The 22,861-nt window shown below is 35.2% G+C and overlaps 1 protein-coding gene across 3 annotated transcripts in view; it reads right to left on the bottom strand.

The window, feature by feature from the left end:
* The window catches only part of rock1 (Rho-associated, coiled-coil containing protein kinase 1), a 121,762-nt gene that overhangs the window by 65,513 nt on the left and 33,388 nt on the right, over nucleotides 1–22,861 (bottom strand). The gene's annotated exons all lie outside the window — the stretch shown is intronic.

The raw sequence follows: 22,861 nt of genomic DNA on the forward strand, positions 1-22,861 counted from the left end.
AACTAGGGTTGGGTACAGAACTCAGTACTTTTAAGGGCACAGACCCAATTACAATTACATCGGTACTACCAAGTACCAATTCACATTAAATCAATCGGTGCCAAATTTCGGTACCTGAGAACGCATCAGGGCACAAGAATAAAGTACGTTAGAGAAAGAGAGAGACCATGTGACATCACCCCTGCAACTTGTTCAAACACAACACAGGGCAATGGCTAAACGCCACATTCTGAAGTGTGGTTACATTTCACAAAACTGGACGCAGACTAACACTGTTTGCAATATGTCCATAAAAACTTGAAACGCGCTTACTTCAGTCCGTATATGATCTATGATCTGCGTTGCGAGCATAGTTAATCTCATTGCGGCGTTCCGCACAGAAACCACATATCCGCATATTATTACATATTAAATATTGTCACAGTCATATTTTACATGTGTTGTTAGTCAAACTCCAGCTGTGACAGCATCGTGGGGGAAAATTAAACAACACTTTTGTGCTACTGTGTACTGTCTGAATGCAGCGCTGAACAGCAGAGGTGAAGAACAGCGCGCAAAACGGTATTTCGTGACATTTGTATTCTCCACTGTAATGCGATCTCATGCATACTACATCGCAAACATAACAGATTTTATTTTGTCTAGTGTATAAAATTTCTAAATAAAAAAATCTTTGGACTTATTTTTTTTCACTGAAATAAATGTTTTGTTATTACACAGAGTAAAGTACCGAAAAAAGGTACCATTGGGTACCGGAACCAAATTTCAGGTACCGATACTAGTAATGGTTAAAATGTGAACGGTACCCAACCATATTACCAACATTCTTTAAAATACCTTCTTTTGTGTTCAACAGAAGAAATAATCTCATACAGGTTTGGAACAACATGAGGGTGAGTAAATGATGACAAAATTTTTGGGTGAACTATCTATAAGGTTAGGCTCAGTTGAGTTACTACACAGTATGTTGAACTAGTCACGGGTGATTTAGACATTGAGGATTACACTAGATTAAGATTAATCCTGTTGATGTCACTTATGCCACTGCTAACCTGGTTAGATCAGTCTGCAGTTTCTTAACCTTGAATAGTTGATGGGCATTTATACTTTGTACACACACACACACACACACACACACAAAAAAAGCCTTTTTTTTTTTAGGATTTACAAATTTCAGTAGTTTAGTAAAATTTGTGATTTGTATTCACAAATTTAAACATTTTCATTTTATTTTAAATTTATGAATGAATCAAACTGAAATGGTCCATTCCTTTGATCAATTAAGATTCATGCAAAATGTTTTAAGCTCTAATTTATTTTACTCATTTAAAATTCTTAATCCATATTATGAATAATGTGTCAGGATTATTCAAATCAATTTCATGGAATTTTACTATATAACTAAAATTTGTAAATCTTACAGTGTATTTAGTATGCACTTAAAGTATATAAACTACCAGTCAAAAGTTAGAAAAAAATTATGATGCATTAATAATTAATTCTATAATATATATCATAATTAAGTCTCATCAAGGCTGTATTTGTTTGATCAAAAATACAGTAACATCAGTAACGTTATGAAAAAAAATTATTACAAATTAAAATAATGTTTTTCTATTTTAATATTTTAAAATGTAATTTATACCTGTGATGGCAATGCTGAATTTTCAGCAGCCATTATTTTATTTTACACATTTAAAAAAATTGCTGCATTTAGCTGTGATGCCATTCCTGATTTCAGCAGAAGAAAAAGATGCAGGAGACACGAGTTAAAGGGTTGGTTCACGTCATTTTAAACCTGAAAGTCTTTTGCTCATCTTCGAAACACAAATTAAGATATTTTAAATGAAAACTACCACTTTGACACTCCAAAAAGTTCATCAAGAGACCGTAAAACAAATCCATATGAATCAAGTGTTTTTTTCCAAATCTGAAGAGACTCACTTTATATAACGAACAGATTGAATTTAGGCTTTTATTCACATATTTTACTTTATTATTATTGTAATATTTTATTGTAAAATAAAAAATACTATTGTATATATATATATATATTCAAAAATAATATTATATTCAGATTTTTATATTATATAATACCTTATCATTTAAGTTAACACTATTTTACAGTGTCCTTGTTACATGATATATGTACTTAATAGTAATAACAATAAATTATGCATAATTACATGCAACTAACCCTAAACCCTAACCATAAATTATATAGTAAGTGCATGTTGATAATTAATATTACTCTGTGCTTAAATGTATATTTTCACTAACAAGGACACCTTAAAATAAAGTGTAAACTTAATTAATATAATACTTTTATTTTACATTTACATTACAGCTTCTCACATGTAAGAACACAGTGCCACACTTCACACAGACTAAATTTTTTTTTTTTTTTTTACAACAATTTATCACTCGTACGTGCAACTTCAACTCAATAAGAATCATGAAGTGCAAAGGATCCAACGCTTGATCTTTGATTATGGTTATTTCTCGTTAATACAATTATTTGTATTTTTTTAAATCACGCCAGACATAATCAGACAATCATAATTAAAAAAAAAAAAAAAAAAAAATCAAAATACAGGCATATTTCAAACCTTGAAAAAAAATAACGGTTAAAATCAAGCATTTTCTAAACATTTTACAAACTGTGGTAATAACAAACCTCTCCGTTCAGCAATGAATGTTTGCATAACATCCTGCCACAGAGAATTCTGGATGGCCACAGTCACATTCCTCAGCAGGACTGTACACGTCAGAGAGCTATTTTAAGAATGCGGCCAAACAAGCTCCCAACAAAGTAGAGGAAAAAGCAGCCAAGACCACAGTCAGAAAGTGAAGAGGGCCTTAAGGGCTCCAGACTAAGATTTGAGAGGCGTGGCACTGGTGCCACCAAGTCCTACAGATGGTGGCACCAGAACCTAATTTGGTAGCACCGCACAAGCAATATTATTAATATTACATGTTTTGTCTCTCAGAAATGCACATTTAAAATTATCTTGAGTTGGGATGCAGATGTAAATTTATTTTTATAAAAAAAAAAAATAAATAACAGTTTTTATATGGTAGAATTAAATATTCTAGCTGACAATTTAAGAATACTATGTATTAAAATTAACCATCGGTCTTCCATAGTATCATACATTTATAGATTATGATAACCACATGTAAAATCATGCATGGAACCTCACTACCACGGTAAAAAGTAACTACGTGGTTTCTATGGTATTTGAAAAACAGTTGCCTAAACACATTTAAAAGAAACAAAATGCACAAAAACTTCTATAGCTAAATATTTAATAACATTTAATTCATTTAATTTTAAAACATTTAACAATTCTATATGAATATGCAATGTGTCTGCCACAATACCATTGTTACAGTTAATGTTATACTGTAAATCCAAGGTTGATGTTGTTGATTTTTTGGGGGGTTAAAAAGCCTACTGACTCATTCGCTGTGGCACAATGTTTCTCCTGTTTTCCACATCAGTGTTGTTGAAAATGTCAGCACTGTTTCATTTTAGGGCAGCACAATATATCATTTTAGCATTGAAATTGCAATGCGCACATCCGCGATAGTCACATCGCAGGATGTGCGATGTCAAGTATAGGGAACGTTAATTTTTAGGGATCATTTGAATGTTTTAGGTCCTGATAGTTTAAACATTCAAGCGATTTTAAACCATTTGCGATGTGACTATTGCGGATACACACGTCGTGATTTCGATTCTAAAATGATATATCGTGCAGTCCTAGTTCAAATCCACCCTCGTATAGTTTTTTTTTTCTCTCGTTAAACCCAAAGATGTTCATCAATGTATATCAAGTATATCAACACCAGGGACTAGGGACACGTTTATGTGCATTTTGTTTTGTCATTTCACTGGAACTATTTCAGAGTCTCCGCACAGCGTTAGATTGAAGCGCTTGTTTGACACTGTGTGAAGACTGCGCACTGTGCCAGTTTTTCCAATATTGTGCAATGTTGAATTAGTCGTCAAATTTGAACCACTGAATTCATGGAAGTGAAAAAAAGGACCAAATATTGCCTGCCGGATATTATAGGTTGTATTTTTAAACAGGCCACATATTTTGGAAGTGAAATCTGAAAGGTTATTTAATTATAGATTATAATTATAGATTAATTTTTAATAATGAAAATGTGTGAATTGTTTTCAATTGAACTATTCACAGCTTAAATATACAACCATGTAGAATTTCTATGCCTATATAAATACAAGCTCTAAAAATATAATGCATTAAAATGTAAGCATGGTTAATGCAATGCATATATTTGTTCAATTAGTGCAATTCAAGCAGTTTTGTTTCAAAAACATTTGTCATTATTTTCCTTCCATACAGAACTCAATAAGTTCATGGCAAAATATGTATTAATATTAATTTGTTAATATTAATTTGTTTGAAGTAAAAATTAACTTTTTTCAAAAATTACCAATTCTTTCAATTTACTCATGTAGGGCTGTCAAAGTGGCGGAAAAACTACATTCGAATTTTATACTTAAATATTACTAATATTCGAATTACATTTAAATTTAAAAGCCATCATTTCAGTTGGAGGAAAAAACAGCTTTTGCCTTGTCTCCTGAGGCCACAAGAGGGCACAATAAGCAACAAATTAATGCACTGCATTACATTTTTTATTTAAATCAATAAAATAACATGACAGTCTGTTAAAAAAAAGTGCATAAAGTTTAAAGTAACATTTATAAATCAACTATAATTTCGTAAATTGCATAATTATGAAAAAAAGCATCATATATTTAATCGCGCTTTGTCGAGAAGACTTATCCATCACGCCTTATTCTTTATCATTTATTTCTTTTATTTGTCTTTTTATGACAGACTGCACTGAAACACACCTAAAACCTACCCTTACGTCTGAAACCCTCTCAAAACCTACCCTTATGCATAAAAATCCTTTCAATCTGAAAGCAACACACAAAAAATCGGGTTTCTGGGGTGACCGTGGCATGGGGATGAGTCACCATAGATATATATGGATGCAGAATCCCTGGCCACAGCTGAAAACGCATCTCTTTCATGAGCACTTAACCTCTTCATTAAAAAATCTATGCTTTCACTTAATCCCTCCCTATTCTAGCTTATGCTACTCTAAGCAATGTCTGAAACTTTGTATTGTGTGCACTTATTGTTTATTTGCCTCTTCACGATGAAACACCTCGTTGCTGAGAAATATAATGTAGCGTTTCAGTAGTGAAGCTAAAAAAAAAAATAATTTTCTGACATAGTAATCATATATACATTAAGCTTTAATTTGTACAGTGAAGATTATATGCAGTGTTATTTTACATTTGATTAATTTATTCAATTTCTGTACCTGAGAACTACTGTTAAACCTTAAAAGCATTGATTATTTAATTTGTATCTTTGTTCTACTATATTTATTTGTGCTATTTCTTCTAGTTTAATTATTTGTTCTTTTTTTTTATTAATGACAGTTTACTTGTCTTTAAAAGGTCCCGTTCTTCGTGATCCCATGTTTCAAACTTTAGTTAGTGTGTAATGTTGTTGTTAGAGTATTAATAAAATCTGTAAAATTTTAAAGCTCAAAGTTCAATGCCAAGCGAGATATTTTATTTAACAGTCTACATCGCCTACATCGAACGGCCAGTTTGGACTACATCCCTCTACTTCCTTCTTTAACGACGTCACTAAAACAGTTTTTTGACTAACCTCCGCCCACAGGAACACACAAAAAAAGGGGGCGTGGTCTTGTTGCGCTCCCACGGAGAAGAGCAAGAGTTGCGTTTGTAGAGTGTGTTTGTCGCCATGTCGTCGAAACTCTGTTACTTTCATCCTGCAGTCCAATCACCTTTGTTTGGCCTTCCCAGGGACGCTGTACTTAGAGATCAATGGTTACAATTTATGTTCCTGAAAATTATAATCCACATGTAAAACTACGTGCAGCACATTTTGCAGACAGCTTCCTCAATCTCAATCAGTTTAATGCCGGATTCGCACAAAGATTATTCTTGAAAGATGGAGCAGTTCCCGCTTTGTCTGGAGAAGGCGTTGTTTATGGACCACAACCGGTAAGCTAAGCTTTTTTTCGAATCACAACACAGGAACCGCAGGCACAATCAGAACTTGTTACGTATTTCTGAAGGAGGGACTTCATAGAACAAGGAAGTCATCAGCCCGTTTTTATGACAGTGGAAACAGCGGTATACAGATAAGTAAATTATGTGAAAAATACTGTGTTTTTTTTACATGCGAAACATGAACACATGTTATATTGCACACTATAAACACAATCAAAGCTTCCAAAAAAACACGAAAAACGGGACCTTTAATAATCGTTGAAATGTATATGAGTAGTTTTAGCTGTAGTATCGAAAAAGGAATCAGTATCATAAAAAAAAAAAAAAAAAAAAAAACCTGCGCATTTTCTTCTGCAGAATACAAGAAAATATCTTGAAGAATGTTGATAGCCAAATAGTTTTGGTTCCCAATTTGATTTCCATCGTATTCAACATACCTTCTTTCATTTTCCAAAGGAAAAAAAATCATACAGGTTTGGAATAAGATAACGGTGAGCAAATGATGACAATTTTCATTTTGGGGTGGACTTAGGACTTGCCTACACTGGATGTGGGCGTTGCACCAAAAGCAAATAGCATGCATTATAATCACTGACGCTTTCTACATTGGATACAGTATGATGTGCATTCAGTTTCTAACGCAAAACAACAGGTGCAACGAATGGTCAATGCAGCGAATTAGGAAAATACCATACCAAACACATTGCTTCACAAAGGACATTTATATCTTGTTGTTTTCAGCCTTATAAATACATAATCTCTATAAAGTAACAGGTCATCCAGATCCAACAAGTGTAGTAATAATCAAAAACTATCTATTGAGCAAGTTACCTAATCAATTTAATACACCAATGAGCGCTGCATAAAAGAGAGAGCGAGAGAGATAGTGCGTGTGAATTGCCGTCTATCCAGCAATGTAATAGCTATCCAGCTATTACATGCAATGTCAACTGGCGGCCCGCGGGCCAAATCCGGCCCGCCAGAGATTTCAATCCGGCCCCCAGAATAATACTGAATTCAGGAATATCCTTGTAAGGAAAAAGTTTAGGGCTGGTCCGAATACCATTTTTTGAGCTTCAAAGCTTCGATAGTAATGAACATTGACTATTCGAAGCTTCGGAGAGAGGGGCTTAACATATTTTTCTCTCTAATAAAGGCAGGAATCTGTGTCTGTATGTCCGTTTGCATTTTTATTATTTCGAGAACCGTTCATCCAATCGACTTCATAAGGGAGTGCAGTGTCGCGACACATTCAGAATTAATAAACTTTTAGTAAACTACAGTCAGAACAGCGCGAGCAGGAAGCACCCCACGCGTGCAGGGCTTATGCTCCAAGAACGGACACTGCACTAGTGATATAAAACGCACACACACAGGTCTGTTAAATTAAGCAATACTTTTAAAGTAGTCTAATATTTTTCTGACTAACAAATTGGCACGGTAAGGGTAGATTTGAATAAAGAAAAACAAATTTAAATAAAGAAAAAACAAAATTGAAATAAAGAAAAAACAAAATTTAAATAAAGAAAAAATGAAATTTAAATAAAGAAAAACTAAATTTAAATAAAGAAAAAACGAAATTTAAATATAGAAAAATGAAATTTAAATAAAGAAAAACAAAATTAAATTAAATTAAAAACGAGATTAATTTAGATTGATAATAACGGGTAAAAATGCCAATACATTTTGTTTCTATTATTCTATTTTCCACAATGTCAAAGCAACAAAACACAAGCTCAGACATGCACTTCGGTCCGTACAAACTCCGCTGTTCTGCGCTCTAGCCAGAGAACACTCCCGTTGCTGGAACACGCGTCGGTTCTATTTCTAGCATGCATGCGTTTTCCGCGTGGCTCGAGCGCGCCTGAGACGCGTGTCTCATTGTGCAAACTCCAACCTGTTAAATATGGGAGCCAAAATAAAAATGGAATGTGACAGTGATGGACAGCTTTATAGCCTCACAAATATTAAGCCTAAAATATCGCTATCGCCCCCTGGTGGCGTGCTGCAGTACACGTAATATGTAAAAAAATCACAAATTTGGAATTAGAATTAGTATATCAAATAATAACATATTAGGATACAATTCGAATTTTATTTTATATTACGAGGATCTGGCCCTTACGGTGTCTGCAGAGAAAAATTCTGGCCCTTGGACAAATATAGTTGATGATAGGGCTGGGGGATATATCGCATGTGATTGTCACGCGCATTTTGTCAGTAAAGCCGGTTCCCTGATTACTGCTAAATCGCCATCACCTGCTTTCAAATGGAGCGGCATTTAATAGACAGAGCCGTAGTTCACTGATAAGCCACGCAATATCGCGTTCATATCTTAGCTGTATCGCCTTCGATAATGAACGCGATATTGCGTGGCTTATCAGTGAACAATCACATGCGATATATCCCCCAGCCCTAGTTGATGACCCCTGCTCTATTAATAGTTAAGATGTATGTTGAATTATTAAAAAAAAAAAAAGTGATGCTTCCACCTCGTTGCTGAGAAATATAATGTAGCGTTTCAGTAGCGATGCTAAAAAAATAAAAAAATGAAATAAAAACTTTTATTTTCTGACATAGTAATCATATACATTTTTTTTAACAACTTTAGGGGGGAAATCTGTGGAAGTACTTTCCATCCATCCAAACATTAACGTACACAGAATCAACCACAAACTGTCTTTCCAGTGAAATGCCAATGTCCTGAGAGTAGTGCCTCTCATTTCCTATTGCCACCTCACACCCAAGAGAAACCAAACTTACTTCTCAAAAGGTCCTGTCTGTGAAAAACAGAAGTAGGATCTCTATCAATGCACTCTCTGTTCCATCAGTGACTAAAAAATATGACGCTTAAAAGGGACAATTCACGCTAAAATGAAAATTAAGTCATCATTTACTCACCCTGGTGTTGTTCTAATGCCATATGCCATTTTTTTTCTTTATGGGACCACAAAAGGAGAAAATTTAATAAATGTCCTGTTAATGCTCATCCATATAATGCCAGCAAATAGCGACCAGCATCTTTAAAAATATCAACCAGCTTTTTAAGAATGATGCAAAAGTATCACATAACGGTCCCATATGACATGTCATATATTCCAAGTGTTCGTTGGTGGGTATACAACAGGGTCTAGTGAAAAAAACAAATGGAAATTTAATGTATTTAATGAAAATCCTGACCTTGGCCATAGGTCCTCTGTGCATAGCATGTTTGTGAGACTATTAGCACAGCAGTTCACTCTGCCTCACCCAGAAAAGGCAAAAAAATTGTGAGAAATGAAGATTATAAAAATGTGAAATGAAATACAATCCATGCACTTTTTTCTCTGAGCTAAATATATCTGTTGTTTTGGTTTGTTTTTTACCAAACCTTATCATATATCCCCAGAACACTCGGAATATATGACACGTGTCACACATTATGTGATACTTTTGCATCTTTTTTTAAAGCTTGATGCTGGTCACTATTCACTGCAAAGGTATGGATGAGCGCATGATGTGGATTTTTTTTTTTTTTTTTTTTTTTAATTTTTCCTTTTGTGGTCTGAAAAAAAAAGAAGGATATACTCCATTAGAAAAACTCCAGGGTAAGTAAATGATTTTCTGCACGAGAATGCCTTCCGGCTTTGAGTATGAATGAAACGTACAATACATGACAGTGTTCACTCAACCGTCTTGTGAACACGCTTCGCAGAGCTAGACCAAGGCTGGCATTTGTAGTTAAAAGTAAATGACATTGTTTTGCTCGGAAAAAAAAAAACACTTATTCATTGGCTGGGGTCATGTGGAGCCCTTCAAAGCTGCCTAAATATGGATTTTGGACCATCAAAAAGTTCTACAATGAGCACAACGTGCTGAGGACAGAAAGTTATATATCTTGAATGGCCTTGGGTAAGTAAATAATCAGGACATTTTTATTTTGACATTGGATCTGGATCTGAAGCCATTGTTGTGCCCTGCACTCCACAGCTTTTCCAAAAGTCCATCATCTTCATAATTTTTTTAAACTGTGAGTGCTGAAATAGGTGTTTCCATGACCGTTACGGTGGAAGATATGCCAAACATTATTGTGATGGCCTGCCAGAGGAGATTCTTCATGTCCAAGCAGATGAGGAACACAGGAACACTGAAGGAGGGAACTGAGCCATATCTAATAATCAACGACTGTAGAGCAATGCAAAGCCAACCACTCACAAAAGTGTATGCTTAACGGTGTCACTACAGCACAGTATTACAGTAATTCATGGAAGCAAAAAATTCCAAGAGAATGTGGTACACGTTCGAATTCCATTGTGAAGTGCCATTTGGGACACAGACATTGGCATGTGTTAAGTGAGATAAGTGCTGCATTAAGAGACATTCACACAGGGTATGGAATGAAACAGAAACAGGCAGTTTCATAATGATAAGCACCACTCATTTTCTTCTGAAAATATAAAAACCTAGTTTTAAAGTGGAAATTATGATAAAATGTTTATGAAACAATCCTTTTCTTTAGAATAGAAAGAAACCATTTTGCTTCACCTACCTGCCATCAAAATCAGGCCTAAACCACTTAAACAGTTAAAAACATTCCATGCATTAGCTGTGCTTCGCTGCACACGTTCTAATGACAACATCACAGCTGAGGCTTTGGACGTTTCTCAACATTCATCCTTATGTGATCTAGCATCTTTGTGTATTCATTTAATATCATCACCATCCACCAAAGTCCAACTCCAATCCTCAAGAAAATAAACACAGAGGATACAAAATCACCTGAATGTGTTTTTGATAAAGGATGCACTGAATGCGGATATGAGCCAATAGAAATCCTAGAAGTCATTGTGGGTAGAAGCCTATAAGTTTTAAACAGTAAATGTTTTAACCCCCACAAGAAATCCCCAACTACAGCTTGAGGCCACAACTTGGCTATATAATTCCATACAATAAATATAACTTCCAGCAATTATTGGTGACAAAAGGAGAATAATTATAACAAAATAAACAAACTGTGAACATGTTTCTCACACATAATTATTACTGCCCATTTTCCAAATAAGATATTATCTGGATCATTTCTTTTAAAACAAATTTAATTTGTCTATCTGTTTATAAGACCTGTTTTCAAATGCAGCCACTAGTTCTGCTACCCATTCCTGAAAGGAAGGGGCCTCCTCTGACTTCCTTTATTTGTCTGCCAATCATTAAACTTGTTTGTACCCAGTATCTTATGTGTTTGTGACTTATTTCATTGTCTGTCCACCCACCTAATACAAACAATTGAGGACATAGCAGGGCTCAACGCTAAGGATTTTTTCTACTGGCCCAATTGGGCCAGTGGTCCAAATTTTTACTTGCCCCGCCAAAATTTTCACTGGCCCCACAACAAAAAATTAATAAAAGTAAAAGACAAAAAAATGGGCTTATACAATAAGCATGGTTATTGTTTTCATTGTCTTTGTTACATTTAACCTAAATAAATAGGGTTATGACACCAAAAGCTATTAACTTATATTTTAAATATTGTTAAACAAATAAACAGTAAGAAATAAAATAGTAACAAATAATCAAATTACAAGTAATAGCACAAATAAATACAACAGAACAAACATATAAATGAATGGTGCTTTTCAAGTTTTTCATGTAGGTTTAAACAGTAGATTTTCAGGTACAGAAATTTTAATCTAATGTATAACTATATAACTATAGAATAGATTAAACTTTATTAAAGTTAGTCAGTCAGCAGCTACAGATGCATAAAAATGTTTTTAAATGTTGAAAATATAAAATGTTAAAATCCCTGTAAAGTCATTTTAAAGTATGTGTTCTGAGTTTGTCACACCGCAGGAAAATGTGTTATTAACCACCCAGCCAAATTTGAATGATTAAAAAATAATAATAATAAAAATAAAATAAATCGCCAATTAAATGAAATAAGTTATCAAAATCTAAAAAAAAATTAGCAGTATTCTCTCCTCTCAAACGCTGGGGGCATGTCCGCTGTCTACACTGAAACCACTGCCACTAGTGAGAGCTGCAGCCTCAACTGACTTGTCTAATGAGTCAAACATACTGATGAATATAAAAAGAATCACGTTAGAGGGTTGCAAAATTTAGAAGAGTTACTGTGGACTACCTACCAATTATAATATAAGCACACACGGCAACTTACACTCATTGGTGGGTACGTACTGCCGACTGTTGTCGAGTCGACAGATGACGGCGCCGTGAGATGGGAGGATGAAGGCCAGGACGGGAGAGACTCTGTCCGGCCTCATATCATCGGTTATCGGTGGGAAGGGAGTACGAAGGCCGAGGCGGGAGATAGTCTGTTCAGCCCCATTAACCAAAAACAGCAGATTATTAGTGAATCCCAGCTGTTTGATGAAAGTTTGTAAAACTACCCAGCCAGCAATGAAACGTGGGGCCCAGATGGGTTAACTACGGGTTCCATGGGTACTGTGTGGGCATGGGCTTTGGCTGGGTTAAATCAGCGGGTCCCATGTAGGTTTTGTAGTACGAGTCCCACATAGGAAGCCCATATGAGCTGATTACATGGGCCCCATAAGGGACAGGCATGGGCCAAGTGGGCATGGGTCTGAACTGGGAATGCACATATGGGTCCTGCATAGAATTTTTATGGGCCACATATTGAACTGGGAACACATATATGGGTCTTGAATGGCATATTTATGGGTGAAGTGGGCATGGGTTTGAACTGGGAAAACATATATGGGTCTTGCATTATATATTTATGGGCCAAGTGGGCATGGGTTTGAACTGGGAATGCACATATGGGTCCTGCATAGAATTTTTATGGGTCAAGTGGGCATGGGTTTGAACTGGGAAAACATATGGGTCTTGCATGATATATTTATGGGCCAAGTTGGCATGGGTTTGAACTGGGAACACATATATGGGTCTTATATATATTTATACAACAGTTCTGTCTGGTTCTCGAATCTGATTGGCTGATAGCCATGCGATATTTCAGCGATATCAGCACTCCTCCTACCTTTTCACCGTTTGTATCACTCCGCTTGAAGTGACCGTCATGGCGGCCGACCAAATCAACCGCAAGCTTTACAAATACTACTTGTTGTACCACAAACTGCAGTTTTAATAGTTTTTAGGCGATAGTGTAGTTGTTTAGACCTGAAATATGTGACTCATATTTAATAACAGCGCCTATTTTGCAACTTGTTTTGACGTTTTCGGAGATGTGAGCTCCAGGGCGTCAGCGACCGTTCAGTGCTTCTGTAACTGCCGAGAACAGCTTAGTCTCGGCCAGTGACTCGTGGATTTGCCGCTGGCTCTTATAGTGGTTAAACATGAGACATTATTCAATTTGAGTACATAGAACAGGCAATCTTTGGTCTTTATTAATCTATTATTTGTTCCAGAGCAAGTCGAATTGTGCTATGTTAAATTTGATAATAAACGACGTTATGTTACATCATTATATATAGGCTAGCATATTGGCTTCAACTAGACGGGACATATCAGATGAAGACTCTTCTCCACTCTTCAAATACGTAAAACATTAAACTTTATAAACATAGGGTTTTTTTAGTAAAGAAAACGCTTTACAATTTTTTTTTCTAACATCAGATCTTTATTTACCTTTGCATTGCACAGAAACTGCGTGCACACTTCATTCACGAGGGGATGCGGATTAATGTAATGAAGTTTGATTGACAGTTTGAGGATCCAATGGAGTTAAGAGGTTTTGTCACAAGCTCTTTAAAATCCTTTTCATTCCTTAAATATTTGTAAAACCCACATACAAGCGTAAATGTTTTTTGTTTTGTTTTTTGTACATAACTAGTGCTTTGTTTGACTGAACTGTACAATTGTGCTTATTTGTTGTTCAATAAATATTATTTTATATAAATATGTCCATTAGTAAGTAATATGGATTGAGTGAAAGTTACATTAATACGCCATTAGATGGCAGCAACACTTTGCAGGAGGAATGAGTCAGTGAAGCACAAGAGACTTTTAAATTGAAAGGAACTTTTGCAAGTTGTTTTTAGTGCTGTAGTGTTATACAAAGATCGCTTTCCTCAGAGGACATTCAAACGGACTTTTATAATGGATATAATATTATGGACATCGACTTGAAGAATGAATGTAATGCAATACACTGTGTGCAGAATTATTAGGCAAGTTGATTTTCTGATCATATTTTTTTTCCAAGCACATTTTACCAATTCCAATCCACATCAATCTCAATAACTACTATTAATATTGTTTTTAATCATTTATAAGTGATATATAATTGTTCATGAAGGCTGGAAATGAAAAATGCCCTATATTCAGGTGTGCAGAATTATTAAGCAGGTTTTCTTTTACAGATAAAATGAGCCAAAAAAGAGATTTAACTCAAACTGAAAAGTCAAAAATTATTAAATACTCATGAGAAGGACGCAATACTAATGTAATACTAGAAATTGCAAAGTTAAAGCATGACCATCGGACAGTGAAATGCTCATTGGGTCAGCGGGGTCATACAAAAACAGCTGGAGAAGCAAAGACACATGTTAACTGCAAAAGAATTAAGTTAAGAATTAAGTGTGAAACCATCAGGAACCCTTTAGTCTCCAGCGCCACCATTTCCCAGAACTGAAACTTACCTGGAGTCTCCAGGAGTGTGAGGTGTCAGGATCTCAGAGACTTAGGTTAGCTAAAGAATCCTAAAAAATGACCCTCTCTTAATAAGAATCAAAAGCTGAAGTGTTATAAAATACATGAAGACTGGGTGTTTATAGGCCTCATAGACAGACAGCTTGAGAGTGACTCCCGAAGGACCAGCACCACATCCTCTTGTACCACTGTTTGAAGAATTTATTTTCCAGAATCTGGCAGTAAGTTTTGGAAGATCATTTAGTCCATCTCTGCAAGATGGACATTTCAGGATAAGAGATGGACTAAAAGTGAACTCCAACACCTTACTGCCAGATTCTGGAAAATAAATTCTTCAAACAGTGGTACAAGAGGATGTGGTGCTGGTCCTTCGGGAGTCACTCTCAAGCTGTCTGTCGATAAGGCCTATAAAAACCCAGTCTTCATGTATTTTATAACACTTCAGCTTGTGATTCTTATTAAGAGAGGTTCATTTTTTAGGATTCTTTAGCTAACCTAAGTCTCTGAGATCCTGACACCTCACACTCCTGGAGACTCCAGGTAGGTTGCAGTTCTGGAAAATGGTGCCGCTGGAGACTAAATGGTTCCTGATGGTTTCACACTTAATTCTTCACCTTAATTCTTAATTACTTTGAAGTTGACATGTGTCTTTTCTTTTCCACCTGTTTTTGTATGACCCTTTCTTTTTTGGCTCATTTTGCCTGTAAAAGAAAACCTGCCTAATAATTCTGCACACCTGAATATAAGGCATTTTTCATTTCCAGCCTTCATGAACAATTATATATCACTTATAAATTATTAAAAACAATATTAATAGTAGTTCTTAAGATTGATGTGGATTGGAATTGGTAAAATGTGCTTGGAAAAAAAATATGATCAGAAAATCAACTTGCCTAATAATTCTGCACACAGTGTATAATGTATTGTGTTTGCTTTCAAACATGTATTTTACAGGATCTTCCTTCAATTTTTTTTCTATAATCTCTAGACCTTTCAGCTGATTTCTTGGGAGCCATTCTGGTTAAAAATTAAGAAAAAATAGTTTTAGGAAGTAAGGCATCTCATTTAAGTTTCATTGTAAAATAACACTATTATGCCTCTTTAACTTAATTTATAAACACATAATATGATATAGATAGTGACACAGAACATGTCATTACCACCATCACTTGTCATTACCATCACAACAAGTTGTGTGTTGGTAATGACGTGTTGCGGTAATGACATTTTTTTGTTTTTCAGGAAAAAAAGATGCTAGGTCATGGATTTGCTAACATCACTCAACAGCTAGTACAAAAAGAACTTTAAATACACATAAATCATGTGAATATATACATATATTTATCAAAATATTGCTGCTACAGCATTTATGGTAATGATGACGCTGAATAAGTCTACTACATGATCAGAAGGAATTCATGATTAAATTACTTATTTTTTCAGACATCAAATGTCACTGTTCTTCCATGGCTGACATGTGCTCCCCTGCTGGTCTTCATTTCCATGGTTACGGCATAAACAAGTCTTACCCTCAAAAAAATCCTTGTTGTAATCATAGACTGTCGCGGTAATGACAGTATTGTTGTGGACAATACTAAATTGTTAAAAATATTCACAAATTGCACAGATATGAACCCAAATTATGCATCAAGTGCCTTTTTAAGTTACTGTTTAAACATATATTGTGATTTTTTAATGAACTGATAACATTTTATCACATTTTCAGAGCAGACAAGTTTTAAAGTCTGGGTTGGGGACAAGGCTTGAGTAGCCAAATATTAGTGATGAAAACATTTTTAAACATGGAAATCATACTGATTTTAGTGTATAACATTTTTTGGTGGTGCAATAAATATTATTTGAAATAACTAAACTATTTATTTTATAATATATTATTTTTAACATGAATGTATAATCTGGGGACATAAAAGTTCCCGTAATTGAAGAATCACCCATATATATTTGTTTCAACCTTCATATACTTAAAATATATTTAAATATGTATTTCAGGGGCAGGAAAAATATATTTATATATGAAAATATATTTCAGGGCGCAAGAAAATACATTTCCAATCTTACAGTCGACAATGCAAATGTGCGTGGAAGAAAGCCTTGCGAACAAAACTATCCATTATGTTTGAAGAATTTTGAAAAACATGAATTTCCACATATTTTCCACATTGACACTTTGTTCACATATCTTCCCAAAAAATACCTGTGTAATAGTGATCATGGCACCTCACAAATGTGTGTTTTAGTCTATTACTTATTAATTAATTCATTTATTTATTAATTTAATTGTAATTTATTGTCAGTGTAATATAGCGTTTAGATCTACATCAAATACGAATAAATAGATTAATAAAATCGCTAGCTGTACGATGTTAACTGTGACGTAATTTGAATGGGAAACCACTAGCAGTGCTCACAGACTTTTGGAGTACTGCGCATGCGCGTCATTTTGAACTGTAACGGTCGTCAGTCAACCGGGAGTTTTCGGAGTAAAAGGTAAGAGCTAACGTTATAACTTTATTTTTAGTCGTCATTTTTCACATATGTAATGTTCATTGCTACTTTGAATGTATAATGTTTTATTGTCAAGGGTTTTTTTTTTTTTTACTTTAATTGTAAAATTAATGCCCCGTTTGTTTATTTGCTCACATGAGACGCATTTGATATTTTCAGATTTCCGTTTTAAAGTTAGTTGTTTTTAATTTGGACACTAGTGAAAACTAACGTTACACACAAAAAATGTGTAATATTTTTTTTTTTAAATTTCAGCTGTAGAGTGTTTGGGAGACGGTGCTGCCTGCTGTTGTCGATCTATGATGCTCCTGTCACTGATAGTGGCCTGTAACGTAAGTCTTTTTTTTTAGTTTTTTTGGCTAAATTTAATGTTTTACTAAACTTGTTAAGTAGGCACACGTTATTTTCTCGTTATTATAGTTCAGGCATATGCTGGTTTGGCATTAATGGCATTTCATACGCTCAATTTTTCTACTATTATTATTATCATTATTAATATAGCCTTACTATAATATAATTTTTATTCACTTTCTGCTGAATGACAAGCTGTTTTCGATTATCCAGTTGAGCCAGTGATTCAGTAAGTTGCTTGTAACAGAAGATGCTTATTTGTCACGACTTACAGGTTTACATGTGTCATTCATTACTGAAAAAATCTGCTTTTTATTTTCAGTAGCAGAAGCAGAGACGGTTTGTGCAACAGCAACAAGGTGAGTGATGAGACACTTTAAGAAGTAGATTTTTTTTTTTTTAATTAAGCACTGTTAAGCAAATTATATTATTTTATTTGTGTAATTTATGAATTGATATGTTCTCTGCACTTGTGTTAATATCCGTTTCTGTCTGGAACAGGTGCGGGTCAAAACCCATCTGTCAAGACGCTTGTCCACTTGCTGTCTGCCCCACCAGCCCAACGATTGTGCTGGAGAACCACAAGTCACAGGTACAGGATAATGTTCATAGTCAAGTCATCTTCATTTCTGTGGCACTTTATACAAAACAGCTTCACAGTAAAAAACATGAAATAGTCAACATGACCCTAGTTGAAGTGAAACACTAGGTGTGTGTTAGAAAAATACTAATATTTTAAAGTCTGTACATGCAAATGATTCCTCAAGCTTTAAAACACATCACAAATTACAACATGTTGACTTTGAGCCCATATTGGACAGTTGGCAAATCTGTAATGTAACAAATTTAACATAACAGTATTTTCCAAAAACACACCTATTGTTTCACTTCAGAAGAAGTTGATTAATCAACTGAGGTCATGTGGATTACCGTCATGTTCACTTTGGTTTTTGACCTTCTTGCGTGAACACACAGAGATGGATTATTTTTCTAAATATCTCTGTTTGTATTCCACAGAAAAAGAGAATGTCATAATCAACTGGAACAGCATGAGGGTAAATATCCCTTTGTTAAGTTAGCTTAACTGAGTGACTTTGTGATATTTCACTATCCCTTTATTTGTAAAAGTGAAAATGCAATGCAGAAGTGTAAAGAAAGGCTAAGTCGACCTATCCTCAATCATCGGTTTCTTTACTGTACTGTCTAAAAATATGCCCATTAAATATCTTTTAAATTCAGTATACCTGTAATTGTTTTAGTTCCAGTGTAAACAAAAATATCAGGAAATCCAAAACTAGTTAGAGGACAAAGTGCATGCCCTCTGTACCTGTACTGATGTTCAGTGATTGTGTTTTGTCTTTTGTATGAGTACAGTGGTAGAGACAGAGAAGAAGTGCCTTTGATGAGGAAACCATGGCAGCCATATATACGGTAAGTTAATACTTAGTGAAAGGAAAATTTACTAGAAACATTAAGTTCTAAAAAAATTAAAGATTTTTGTCTCACAGTCAAGAAGAGATTTCCAAATGTGTCCAAAGAGGCTTTGAGGATTTGACGTGGGGAAAGTGAGACTTCTTGAAAGCAAAAAAGTTATATTTGTTTGAATATTGTAATTTTTTGAACATTGTAAAGTATGTTCCTTGCTGATTTTTATTCAAATGTTCACGTGTTATAGACAACAAATAAACAATTTTTCAAATGTGACATGTGAATGTATTTTTTTGGGTTGAAATATATGTAGGGCAAAATATATTTTTAAATGCTTTTGTAAAATATATTTTGAAAATATATTTTAAAAAAAAATATACAAAACGTGGCCAAAAAATACATTTTAGGAAAATATATTTATATGGGAAAATATATTTATAGCGAATATATTTTTTGGCCATTTTTTGTATATTTTGAAATATATTTAAAAATATATTTGAAAATAAATTTTTTTACCGTATGGGTTAATTTATTGCAAAGTTTGAATTTATCATAAGTCCGAATGTGCGAATATAAAACCAACTTTACCGAAGTCGTGCCGTCGAACTGTTTGTTGTATAAACGCAATATCACACTCGTAGCCGTGCGATATGGCTGTATATCAGCACGCAGTGATTACCTACGGACAAATCACAGCGTGCTGATATACAGCCATATCGCACGGCTACGAGTGTGATATTGCTCATATATCTATGGGTAAAAAAAGAACATTGACAACACAAACGCCATGACTGTTTTGGATGTATTTTTTGGAGAGATGTTTTGTTTTCTTTTTTTCAGACATTTTTTTACAAAAATATATTTTTTATTTATTTACCGGTAAGTTGTAAAATTTTAATTGTTAAAGATTATGTTTGTTGTTCAATGTATTATATAATGAGTGTATTTTGTATTGTATTTTTGGAGGAGTTTTTTTCCAGAGATTTTTTTAAAATATATTTTTTAGTTTACCGTATGTTGTGACATTGTTTTTTAAAGATAATTTTTGTTGTTCAATTTAATATATTTCTTGCAGTTCAAAGCATCAAGTGTCTTGTATTTATCTTGTACTTACATTCATTCTTCATTTTTAATTTTTCTTAGATTGTTCCCTTAAATGAATGGTTGGGCTTACCTTGCATGAATTGCCCAGTTAGGACCAACATAAGATCCTTACAGAGCCCACTTTAAGCCCATATGGGCATTCACGGTTGAATCCTGGTGAAACCCACTTTAAACCCCTTTAGGCAGGTGGGGCCCAAATGGGTCTGACACAAATTGCCCGGTTAAGACCCACATAGGACCCTTACAGATCCCACTTAAAACCCACCTGGGCATCCATGGCTGGCCCCCATGTGGATCCCGGGTGCAAGCCCACTTTAAACCCCTTTAGGCAGATGGGGCCCAAATGGGTCTGTCATGAATTGCCCGGTTAAGACCCACATAAGACCCTTACAGATTCCACTTAAAACCCATCTGGGCATCCACGGCTGGTCCCCATGTGTATCCCGGGTGCAAGCCCACTTTAAACCCCTTCAGACTGGTGGGCCCCAAATGGGTCTGTCATGAATTGCCCGGTTAAGACCCACATAAGACCCTTACAGATTCCACTTAAAACCCATCTGGGCATCCATGGCTGGCCCCCATGTGGATCCCGGGTGTAAGCCCACTTTAAACCCCTTTGGGCAGGTGGGGCCCAAATGGGTTTGGCATGAATTGCCCAGTTAGGACCCATGCAGTACCCTTACAGGTCCCACTTTTAGTACGTCTGGGCTTCCACGGCTTGCCCCAATGTGGATCCCGGGTGCAAGCCCATAATGGGGCCCACATTTGCCGCCCATGAAGCCCTCATCTGGGCCCCACATGTCATTGCTGGCTGGGTATCCACTGTAGAACGATCACTTTAGAGACTAAATTAATCCAGTCCTTCTTCATATCATCGTTTTAAGAAATTTAAATAAGACCATGCTGTATTGTATATTATAACCATGTAATATGCATTTGCGTGACGAAGGCATTGCTAGCTAAATGTGCAAAGGGCTTTATGACTACCGGTAATGACACTCGAGATTGAGCGGGTGAGCTGCTGTAGCGTTAGGAGCGGCGCCATGCTCGGTGCGTCAGACAGTTATATAGTGTTAGGGGCGGGACCATGTTCGGGGGCTCCAGTGCGTCATCAGACCCCCGTTTTAGCTCTTCCCAAAAAATCCTGAACAGAGAATTGGTGAAAAACTGTTTAACTTCACAAACTTCACAGTCTTTGTAATGTGTTTCAGCAATACATTCGTAACATTTATAATATGTTTAGAAACAATTCTCAGAATTGACTTTACAGGGACTTTAAATACTGTTATTTGAAATTATAAAAAAAAAAAAAATGAAGACACTTTAAATGTGAAATTAAACCTGCCAGTAGGTGGCAGCGAATCACTGTTAATGAGTGAGTCATTGAGATTCAACTGATTCATTCAGGAAGTGTTGCTCAGAGACGCAAAATAATTCTGTGGACTTTGGAACTATTTTCGTTGGCGAAATACAGCGAAACAGACAATTTGGTGTCTAAAATTTAAGTTATTTGATATTAAGTTCTTGTTCATTAAACTGCACACTGAATAAAATCAACATCACATTTGTAATCATGCTAATATTTGGAGAAAAACAGCACTCTTTGTGTAATATTGGTTAACTATATTATATTATATAAATATGAAATACATACAGGAGCATTTTTGCCTCTTATCTTGAATTCTGGGGCATTCTAAAGGTATTTTAATAGACTAAATCACGCAGTGATTGCGTACACTCTAAATATGCACGCACACTAGTCTAACCTACTAGACTACGTCACGTAGTGCATGCGTGCACTCAATGGGTGTGTTTTTGTTTGTTTTTTACTCGATAATATCACTTAATAAATCATTAAATCAACAATTACGATATCATAGACAATATATAACGCACACCCTAGCACTGGCAAGTGACCATTCCGTCCACTGTCCCGAGCGTCGTTCACACTGACCCAGGGCCATCGGGCAGTCCTTATTGTCAAGCCCTGCATAGTGAAACATGAGTATCCAAAACAGTGCAAATGTGTTCATGAACTCTTTTCCAGAAATGCTGAATTTTTGTACAAAACCAGAGAGTCTCCATCCTCTGCCTTACATCTCCAGCAATAAGTTGTATCTTTTAACCCAAGCCTAAACAGTCTGGAAGGAGTCCAGTAAAAACAGTGCACATCTTGAACTACATAAGGCATATTTCTTGCATCTCTCGATGCCGTTTTGACATTCTTTAAAACTCTATGCCATTCCTAGTCATCGAATGTTAACGTCAGATCTCTTTCCCATATTTTCTTAAGAGCTAAAGCTCCATCAACAAGATTTTGAATCAACCAGGAGTAGTATGCTGATGCTTCATGACCCTTCCCATATGCCGAAATTATCATACAATGAACGTCTGCTGTCTCAGGAGGCTGTGTACTAGAACCAAAAGTAGTACAAAGTAAATGTTGTAACTGTAAATATCGGGAAAACTGAGATCTAGAAATACCATACTGCTGTCATAAGTGTTCAAATGACTTCAAATGACAAACTCATTTTAATTACACTGACTTTCCCGGCCATTGAAATATGGAGTGATGCCCATCTTATCCATATCGCAGGAAATCTTCTTCGTTAAGAGGTCAAAATTGGCTCTCACTAAGTCATTCAAATTTGGTGGAAACAGAATTCCTAAATATCTAATACCTGACTTAGACCATTGGAACATGCCAGGATGAAAAGCTGAGGCAGG

This window comes from Chanodichthys erythropterus, chromosome 16, assembly GCF_024489055.1.
Source record: "Chanodichthys erythropterus isolate Z2021 chromosome 16, ASM2448905v1, whole genome shotgun sequence".
Taxonomy (NCBI): domain Eukaryota; kingdom Metazoa; phylum Chordata; class Actinopteri; order Cypriniformes; family Xenocyprididae; genus Chanodichthys; species Chanodichthys erythropterus.